General features: G+C 42.3%; 1 pseudogene; it reads left to right on the forward strand.

The window, feature by feature from the left end:
- The first annotated feature begins 8,493 nt into the window (after positions 1 to 8,493).
- The window catches only part of LOC110287172, a 17,903-nt pseudogene continuing 16,242 nt past the window's right edge, over positions 8,494 to 10,154 (forward strand).

Below are 10,154 nucleotides of genomic sequence, written 5' to 3' on the forward strand. Positions count from 1 at the left end.
CTCATATTGGTAAGGATATGGAGCAAGGGGAATTCTCCTCCACTGCTGGTGGAAGTGCAAACTTGAACAACCACTTTGCAAGTCAGTATGGTGGTTCCTCAAAAAAAACCAAAAACAAACAAACAAACAAAAAAACTGTGGTCTATTCTATCACAAGGATACTTGCTGCACTATGTTCATAGCAGCTTTATTCATCATAGCCAGAAGCTAGAAACAACTTAGATAACCAAAGAATAAAGAATAAAGAAAATGTGGAACATTTACAGCTATTAAAAATAATGACATCACAAAGTTTTCAGGAAAATGGATGGAACTAGAAAAAACAAACAAAAAAACAAACGAAAACAACCCATTCCAAGCAAGGTAACCCAGACCCAAAAGGACATGCATGCATGGTATGTACTCACTTATAAGTGGATATTGGTCATAAAGTACAGGATAACCAACCATGCTACAATTTACAGACCCAAAGAAGTAGGTTAAGCTTATGAGAGAACAAAAAGATCTCTCTGGGAAAGGGAAACAGATTTCATGGGTGGACTATGGGGCCGTTGGTGGTGGGAACAGATGTGATCAGGTGGGACAGGGAGAGGGAGAGAGAAAATACTGGGAGAAACGATTGGCACTGGGGACATTTCAGGAGTGAGGTGGAAACCCTGTGCAGTGGAAACTCCATGGAATCTATGAGAGGAGCCCTAGTAAAGACTTCTAATAATGTGGGACACAGAGCCTAAACCTTCCATCTTTTGTAACCAGACAAGGGCTCAAGTGGAAGGATTGGGACACCAACTGAGCCACAAAACCTTTGACCTACAGTATGTCCTGCCTGCAGAGTGTGTTGGGGCTAATGTCTAACAGAATCCTCATCAAAGAGACAAGAGCCGAACATAGCCATAACATCAGGTGGTGCCCAGGAAGTCCTGCAAAGACAGGGAGGAAGGATGAGAAGAACCAGAGAAGTCAAGAACACCAGAACAATAGAACCCACAGAATCAACTCATGAACTGAAGTGGTCTCTCAGAGATCAGAGAGCCTGCAGGTGTCTGTGACCTAGGCCCTATGCATATACGTTATAGCTGAGTAGGTTGGTGTTCTTATGGAAATCCTAACAGTGGGGATGACTCTTTTGCTATCCTCCTACTGGACTACCTGGCCCAGCCTTGACATGATGGTATGTGTCTGGTTGTATTGTAGCTTATTATTCTATGTTTGGTTGATGTCCCTGGAAGGCCTGCTCTTCTCTGTGAGAAGGAAGGGTGGATCTGGGGAAGGAGACTGGGAGAAGGAGAGAGAAGGGAGATTGCAACTGGGGTAATATATGAGTATGAGAGAATAAAACAAAACAAAACAAAACAAAACAAAACAAAAAAAACGAGCCAGAGAGGATGGAGGATATCCATGGATCAAGCCCCTCTAAACACAACAGGGTTGGCACACATGACCTCACAGAGACTGTGGCAGCAGGTACAGGGCCTGCACTGGCCTGAAGCAGATAGGGTCCTAGAGCTGAAAGGAGAAGTGGACATATGTTACTATCCCTAACCCAGACACTATGTCCAACGGAAAAATCAAAGTTTTCTCCACCATCATCTCACTGGGCAGACAAACTACCCTTAAGGGTACACAGCATGCCCAGCAGGAGATGCCAGTGACAATGAACCCAGCAGCATCTTTGGTGGTTCCTTGTCTCATACTGCTACATCAGAGCTTTGTCTTTTTGTTTTAAATCTTTATTTCTTGCTGCTGTTATTTTTGTTGATTTTTTTCTCATTTTACCCTACAGGTTCTTTGTGTATATGTAATGGTTTCTGCATTTTTGTTTTTATGGCATTCCCGAGTGTGTGATCAAGTGGATCTCTGTGTGTTTATCTGATTTTTGTGCCTTTTCTTGGGTTCGTCTCCTTGTTTGCTTGTTTTGTCTTATTTCTATGTATTTGTTTTGTTCTATCTTACTCTATTTTATTATTATCCCTTAGAAGCATGTTTGTTTTTAATGAGAGAGAGAAAAAGTATGGATCTGGATAGGAGGGGAGGGAAGAAAATTCTGGGGGAGTGATGGGAGGGTAAATGGCAATCAGGATATATTATGTGGAAAAAAATCTATTTTCAATAAATGGAAAAATAATTAAACAAATTCCACTCCTCTCCCTGTGCACTGGCCTAAGTGGGGAAAGCCTGCTGAGCTATTCTGCTGATTCTCAGCCTGTGCTCTGCAGCTCAGCCTCACTCTGGAGCCTTGTCTTATGAGCTCCCACTTTTCCTATAGGTGACTTTGTTCTCCACGGGCTTCTTTCCCTCCCTAAAGTCCACTGTTTTCTGGTATAATCGCTCACAAGCTATCCATTCTTTCTCTTTTCTTTAAAAACAACTCTCACACTGAACAACAAATGCCACACAAGAGGTTTATTGGGAGGGAAAAACTCAGGAGATCCCACTGGCTGCCTCTGCTTGGGAGAAAAGAATCAAAGAACTGGACAGAGCACAGGGTTTATACAGGTTTTCTTGGGGGTTGAGGAGAAAAGCTTTCCAGAGTGGTCTGGGATTGGAGGAATTATGTGGTCTGACAATTACAGCCCTTAGAGAAATCTGGGGGATGGGTCCAGGTCACTTTCCTGCCTTGGTAATTACAGCTGTTTTAGTCTTTATGACCTGACTGCTGGAGCTCTTCAGGCAGGGCCTGGCCACTTGCTTACATTGAATGTTTATAAAGCATATAAAGTTTACAACAAGAGTCCAGGGAAGCTTGAGGTGGCAAGAACAGCCAACACATACCATGTAGACAATGGCAGACATCCTAGAATTCTTTGTAACAGACGCTCCCATTTTCAGATGGAGTTGTCCAAGTAGCAAATCTTTCCATCCATTAACAAGGGCAATGCAAACACCTACTGCAGCAGTAAGGCATGTCAGTTTTTATCACATGGGGATCAATTGCTCCTGAATGTGCTAAGTTTAGTTTTAATTACATGTCTCATCACCCACAACAGAAATGATCCAAGTACTCCTTTAAGACTCATCTATGGATTTGTGGTTTCTCTGTTTTGGGACCAAGTGTTGTGCTAACTTTTCCTAGAGAGATGAACAAATGTCTGTTTACCCCAGATAGAGCACCAATGACAGACAGAAAAATGATTCCAATAATGCCTAACTTACTGGACCAGTGAATTTAGTTGGTATTACTTATGGGGGGGGGTATGGGTGACTTATGAGTGGCTATCTCAATTAAAAAATATATATGTCTCTCACTCTCTCCTAGCAACTGTTAACTGCCTACATATTTTCAGGAACAGGGGAGCTCATGAGCCCCTCCCTCCAACAACTGTCAACTGTCTAGAACAATGTGATTCTCAACCTTCCTAATGCTGTGACCCTTTAATACAGTTCCTCATATAGTGACCCCAACCATAAAATTATTTTTGTTGTTACTTCATATAATTTTGCCACTACTACAAATCATAATTTAGATGTCTGTGTTTTCCAGTGTCATTTGGGGATCATGACTCACAGGCTGAGAACTGCAGGAATCTCCAGGAAAGCCTGATGAGTCCCTCCTCCCAGCACCTGCTAATTGCCTATACATCTCTTTGGGTTGGGGCCTTGTGGACCTATCCTCGCCTTTCATGATAGAAAGCAAATGGGCCCAATCTTGTGCAGGTCCTGTGGTCAATCACATCTGTTGATAATTCAAGAAGGCAATGGTCATGCCGTGCCTGGAGGACAGCATTCTCTAACAACTTCATGAACATACCCAAAGATTTACCTTATTACTGTGTTTGATGGTTCTTAATCAAATCAATGTGGCACTAAAAATTATCCATGACATTTTCTTTTCTGGAAGGTCCCTCAGCCTATTCTTCTTTTGGTGGTGGCCTTGTCCCACTATCTCTGGAACATGTCTTCCTAGGAGGAGTTTCTGATCTAATACAAGCTAAGCTGTTCAAGTAAAGCTTACTATATGTTACTGCCTTCCACAGATCTGTCTCTTCCCTGATCCTCAAAATCTTACCAGGTAACCCAAATAAAGCAAAGATTTCTACTGTGCATTTTTAAATCTGCTTTATACTTTCAGTTGTGGTGTGTCACCTGAGTCCATAATCCATTCTCTTTTATTTTCAAAGACTTAGTTTTATTTAAATTTAAAAAAAATCATGTACATGCATGAAGTGACTAAATTTGGGGAGCCAATGAACAAGAGAAGATTAAAGCTACAAACATGGACTTACATTAGAAGGTTTGAGTAAGAAATGTGTGCTGCTACTGTCTATCCTCCCAAAAAAGAACCATCTGAAATGGACCAGTTCATCTGCTTCCTCACAATAATTGTCTTATTCTCTCCATGTGCTCCCATGTCATAATGTAGCCCTTAAATATACATATGTTATTTAACAAATAATAATGATAATATGTGTATGTATGCGTGTGAGTGAGGGTACACGTGAGTGTATGTATCTATGAAACACGAACAGGGCGTTGATATATTAATCTTTTGTGACTCTTATGGAGTTCAATCGTTAGCTTGGGATATATTCTTTGTTAGAGTCACATAGTTGTCTGCATGGACTATGGGAAGTTTGACTTTGCCCTTTTTCTTTCCTTGTTTCATCTGCTACCAAGTAAGTACATTGTTAGTCAAACACCCTGTCCCAACAGTGTGAACCCAACAGTCTTTCTGTTGTAATTTCCTGCACGTAAACAGACAGCACAACTGGCACACAGATTTCTAGCTTGTCTCTTTTCCCTTGTGACTATCATACTACTCAAGCCTCAATGATGGGCTTACTGAGGTAAACAAACCCTTCAAATTGCGGTCTGGACTAGATTTTCCAAACTGTCAACTCAATTCAGTGAAGTCTGATACCTTAAAGGCCATGAATTCAGACTGGAAACAAGGGCAAGGGAACCTCAGTGAGTGAGGGGCAAAGGATTGGTATGAGAAAGTTCCCTACTGGTAAGATATGACATTATAAAGGTATGTGAGAAAAAAAGGTTAAGGGAGAAGTAGAACAATTCACATCTCCACAGAGATTTATTGAACTATGGGCCATTTCACCATGGATGAAGTGACCCCCAACCCCCACCGCTACTCTCTGAGTAAGACTTCAAGGGAATAGAATGTATCACTTGTAATGGCCCACCATGAGAAGCATGGCGAGTGTTAGTTTGGAGGACTCTAAGAGTGCTAAATAGATCTTCTAGTTCTCCAATAAGACTACACATCTTCCTTACTCACACAGGGTAGTCAGGATGATATTCTGTGCCTTTAAGACCTCTCCCTTCTGGGCTTGCTGACCCAATGTAAGGGTGTGGTCACTCATTGTCTGGGAAGGGGTATACATATGCCAGTACAGGAAGGCTAAGGTCTGCTATGAGGTACTAAGATGGGGAAGGGGGGCATCTAAGATAACAACACCAAATTTGAAAATCAGACAGTGCAGAACATGTACTTAAACAAAGATAAATAATAGTACAAAAGGAAGATCAGCACCAAACCAAATGAGAAATCTAAGGTGAGCTGAGCTATACAAGTCTTCTCTGTTGTTGCCTTTGAATCCTTCCACCAAATATTCAAATATTCTCTCTAGCCCTCACCTGCTCAGCACACACACACACACACACACACACACACACACACACACACACACACACACACACATTGACCTGACCCCTTCATTTCCTATTAAGTTCCTGCTTCTGTGCCTCCTCCATCTTATTCTTATTCTTCAAAACCTAAGTCTTTCTGTTTTCTCTCTGTGGCCTTTCTAGGTATCTAGTCATCCTACAANCTGGAGGACAGCATTCTCTAACAACTTCATGAACATACCCAAAGATTTACCTTATTACTGTGTTTGATGGTTCTTAATCAAATCAATGTGGCACTAAAAATTATCCATGACATTTTCTTTTCTGGAAGGTCCCTCAGCCTATTCTTCTTTTGGTGGTGGCCTTGTCCCACTATCTCTGGAACATGTCTTCCTAGGAGGAGTTTCTGATCTAATACAAGCTAAGCTGTTCAAGTAAAGCTTACTATATGTTACTGCCTTCCACAGATCTGTCTCTTCCCTGATCCTCAAAATCTTACCAGGTAACCCAAATAAAGCAAAGATTTCTACTGTGCATTTTTAAATCTGCTTTATACTTTCAGTTGTGGTGTGTCACCTGAGTCCATAATCCATTCTCTTTTATTTTCAAAGACTTAGTTTTATTTAAATTTAAAAAAAATCATGTACATGCATGAAGTGACTAAATTTGGGGAGCCAATGAACAAGAGAAGATTAAAGCTACAAACATGGACTTACATTAGAAGGTTTGAGTAAGAAATGTGTGCTGCTACTGTCTATCCTCCCAAAAAAGAACCATCTGAAATGGACCAGTTCATCTGCTTCCTCACAATAATTGTCTTATTCTCTCCATGTGCTCCCATGTCATAATGTAGCCCTTAAATATACATATGTTATTTAACAAATAATAATGATAATATGTGTATGTATGCGTGTGAGTGAGGGTACACGTGAGTGTATGTATCTATGAAACACGAACAGGGCGTTGATATATTAATCTTTTGTGACTCTTATGGAGTTCAATCGTTAGCTTGGGATATATTCTTTGTTAGAGTCACATAGTTGTCTGCATGGACTATGGGAAGTTTGACTTTGCCCTTTTTCTTTCCTTGTTTCATCTGCTACCAAGTAAGTACATTGTTAGTCAAACACCCTGTCCCAACAGTGTGAACCCAACAGTCTTTCTGTTGTAATTTCCTGCACGTAAACAGACAGCACAACTGGCACACAGATTTCTAGCTTGTCTCTTTTCCCTTGTGACTATCATACTACTCAAGCCTCAATGATGGGCTTACTGAGGTAAACAAACCCTTCAAATTGCGGTCTGGACTAGATTTTCCAAACTGTCAACTCAATTCAGTGAAGTCTGATACCTTAAAGGCCATGAATTCAGACTGGAAACAAGGGCAAGGGAACCTCAGTGAGTGAGGGGCAAAGGATTGGTATGAGAAAGTTCCCTACTGGTAAGATATGACATTATAAAGGTATGTGAGAAAAAAAGGTTAAGGGAGAAGTAGAACAATTCACATCTCCACAGAGATTTATTGAACTATGGGCCATTTCACCATGGATGAAGTGACCCCCAACCCCCACCGCTACTCTCTGAGTAAGACTTCAAGGGAATAGAATGTATCACTTGTAATGGCCCACCATGAGAAGCATGGCGAGTGTTAGTTTGGAGGACTCTAAGAGTGCTAAATAGATCTTCTAGTTCTCCAATAAGACTACACATCTTCCTTACTCACACAGGGTAGTCAGGATGATATTCTGTGCCTTTAAGACCTCTCCCTTCTGGGCTTGCTGACCCAATGTAAGGGTGTGGTCACTCATTGTCTGGGAAGGGGTATACATATGCCAGTACAGGAAGGCTAAGGTCTGCTATGAGGTACTAAGATGGGGAAGGGGGGCATCTAAGATAACAACACCAAATTTGAAAATCAGACAGTGCAGAACATGTACTTAAACAAAGATAAATAATAGTACAAAAGGAAGATCAGCACCAAACCAAATGAGAAATCTAAGGTGAGCTGAGCTATACAAGTCTTCTCTGTTGTTGCCTTTGAATCCTTCCACCAAATATTCAAATATTCTCTCTAGCCCTCACCTGCTCAGCACACACACACACACACACACACACACACACACACACACACACACACACACACACATTGACCTGACCCCTTCATTTCCTATTAAGTTCCTGCTTCTGTGCCTCCTCCATCTTATTCTTATTCTTCAAAACCTAAGTCTTTCTGTTTTCTCTCTGTGGCCTTTCTANGTATCTAGTCATCCTACAAAGAAGAAGAGAGGAGAAATGGCAAAATGTACATCAGAGAGGAAGCCTCCATCTAGAACTATCACAAGTACATCGAAAGCCAAGAGGTGAAGGTCCCAAAAATCTGGCCAACAACACTTGAAGAGAAATTAATCTTATACAACCAAGAGACAGAGGAAGACTCCACCATCTCTGGGGATGGGGGGAGAAGTAGATAAAAAGCTAGTTGGGCTAGGTCAGACTAAAAAAAAAAACATCTGGTTAACTATGAAGTAAATTATTACACCAACTAATATTCAAACATGGTAAAAATAAAATCAAGCCCACAAGTAAATGTTTGTGTCTGTGTCCTCTGATGGTGTGTGTTTGGGGGGAGGCACAAGTGTGTGGGAAAGGAGGGAGACATGGATGTGTGCAGCAGAGTGGTCAGAATGATTGTTCCAATTGAATCAGTCTACTCAGTTTGACAAGGGTCAGGTTAAGACATGGAGCTGATCTTGAACACCCCAGGAGAGATGGCCATAAGAATGAATGGAAATCTGCAACTGGCAGGGTTGGGGAGTTGGGGGACATCTTGAAGACGTACCAGAGACATGAGATAGGGAAGGTACCTGAGAGTCAATGGGTGTGAACTTACCTAGGACACACAGCATTGGGGATATGGAACCTGAAGAAGCCACTTCGCGTAGCAAGGTAGGAACACCAGTTGACAGGTAAGGACACCAACCTACTCACAAAACTTTTGACCCAAAATTTGTCCTGTCTAAAAGAAATGCAGGGATGGGGGATGGAACAGAGACTAAAAGAAAGGCAACCAATAACCGGACCAACGTGAAACTAGTCCCATGGGCAAACACCAATCCTTGACATTATTAATGATACTTTGTTATGCTTGCAGATAGGAGTCTAGCAAGCCTGTCCTCTAAGAGGCTCCACCCAGAAGATGACTGAAATAGATACAGACACCCACAATCAAACAGTGGATAGAGCTTGAGGACTCTTATCGAAAAGTTGGGGGAAGGATCATGGGCCCTGAAGGGGATAGGAAGATCAACAGAATCACCCAATCTGGACCCTTGGGGCTGTCAAAGTCTGAACCACTAACCAAAGAGTGAACACAGGCTGGACCTAGACATCCCCCCACCTCCTGCACATATGTAGCAGATGCACAGCTTGGTCTTCATGTAGGTCTCAAACAACTGGAGCAGGGACTATCCCAAAAAGCTGTTGCCTGTTAGTGGGATATGTTCTTCTAGTTGGACTGCCTTTTCTGGCTTCAGTGGGAGAAGATGCTCCTAGGCTGGCAGAGACTTCATGTGCTTGGGTGGGGCATACCAAGGGGGCCCACCCTCTCAGAGGAGAAGGGAAGAGGGAATGAGGGAGGATTGTGGAACGGGGTGACTGGGAAGTAAGATACTGATCAGGATGTTAAGTGAATGATGATGATGCTGATGATGCCGATGATGACATGGAACTAAAGACAAATGTCACCTGGAACATTGTGTTCCACAGGGGAAAGAGAGGATGCTATTTCTGTGCGTTCGTGATGGACCATGAAGCTCCCTGGGGTGGGAAGTTGTGTATGCATCAGTAGCCTTCCCCAAAGCAATACACTGGATAATGGCTTCTAAGACACTCATTTTGATTTTGTTGCACTCAACACTACAATCATAGGCAATGAAAGCCTCTCAGAAGAATCATCATCTTATTATTATCATCACCAATAGCACAAAAATAATATTTGGATGTTCTATATCCAACACTGATTTGGCCACTTTCTTGGTAAGACAAATTGCAAAGGAGAAACTGGCTTCCAAGGATGTAGAAGTAGAAGTGGCCAATTTTATCCTTGGTGCAGGCAATGAGAGAAGTACACTTGCATATTCACATTAAGAACCAACATAATGTGGGGGAATTGCAGGCTGGTCTCCAGTCGATCTGAGGTCTGAACCCTGATGGTCATAATTCACCTACATGACACGGTAGGCGTTCCCTTATGCTCCTGGAACTCTGACCCCTGCATAAGGTACCCACAGCCCCCACAAGAGAAGCATGGTCAGTAGTCATGTAGGCAATGGCCCAAGCTTCTGTACTTCAGGCTAAACTCCTCCCCAGTTCCTTCAGGCTAAACTCCTCCCCAGTTACCTAGCAACAGTGAAGACCATAAAAAGGGGTGCTCAGCCCACACCTCACTCTCTGATTCCTTTATCCTCTCACCTCTCTCTTCTCTCACTTCTCTCTCCTCTTCCCTTTCTCTTTGTCTTCTTCTTTCCTCCCTTCCCTTCCCTTCCCTTCCCTTCCCTTCCCTTCCCTTCCCTTCC

This window comes from Mus caroli, chromosome X (assembly GCF_900094665.2).
Source record: "Mus caroli chromosome X, CAROLI_EIJ_v1.1, whole genome shotgun sequence".
Taxonomy (NCBI): Eukaryota; Metazoa; Chordata; class Mammalia; order Rodentia; family Muridae; genus Mus; species Mus caroli.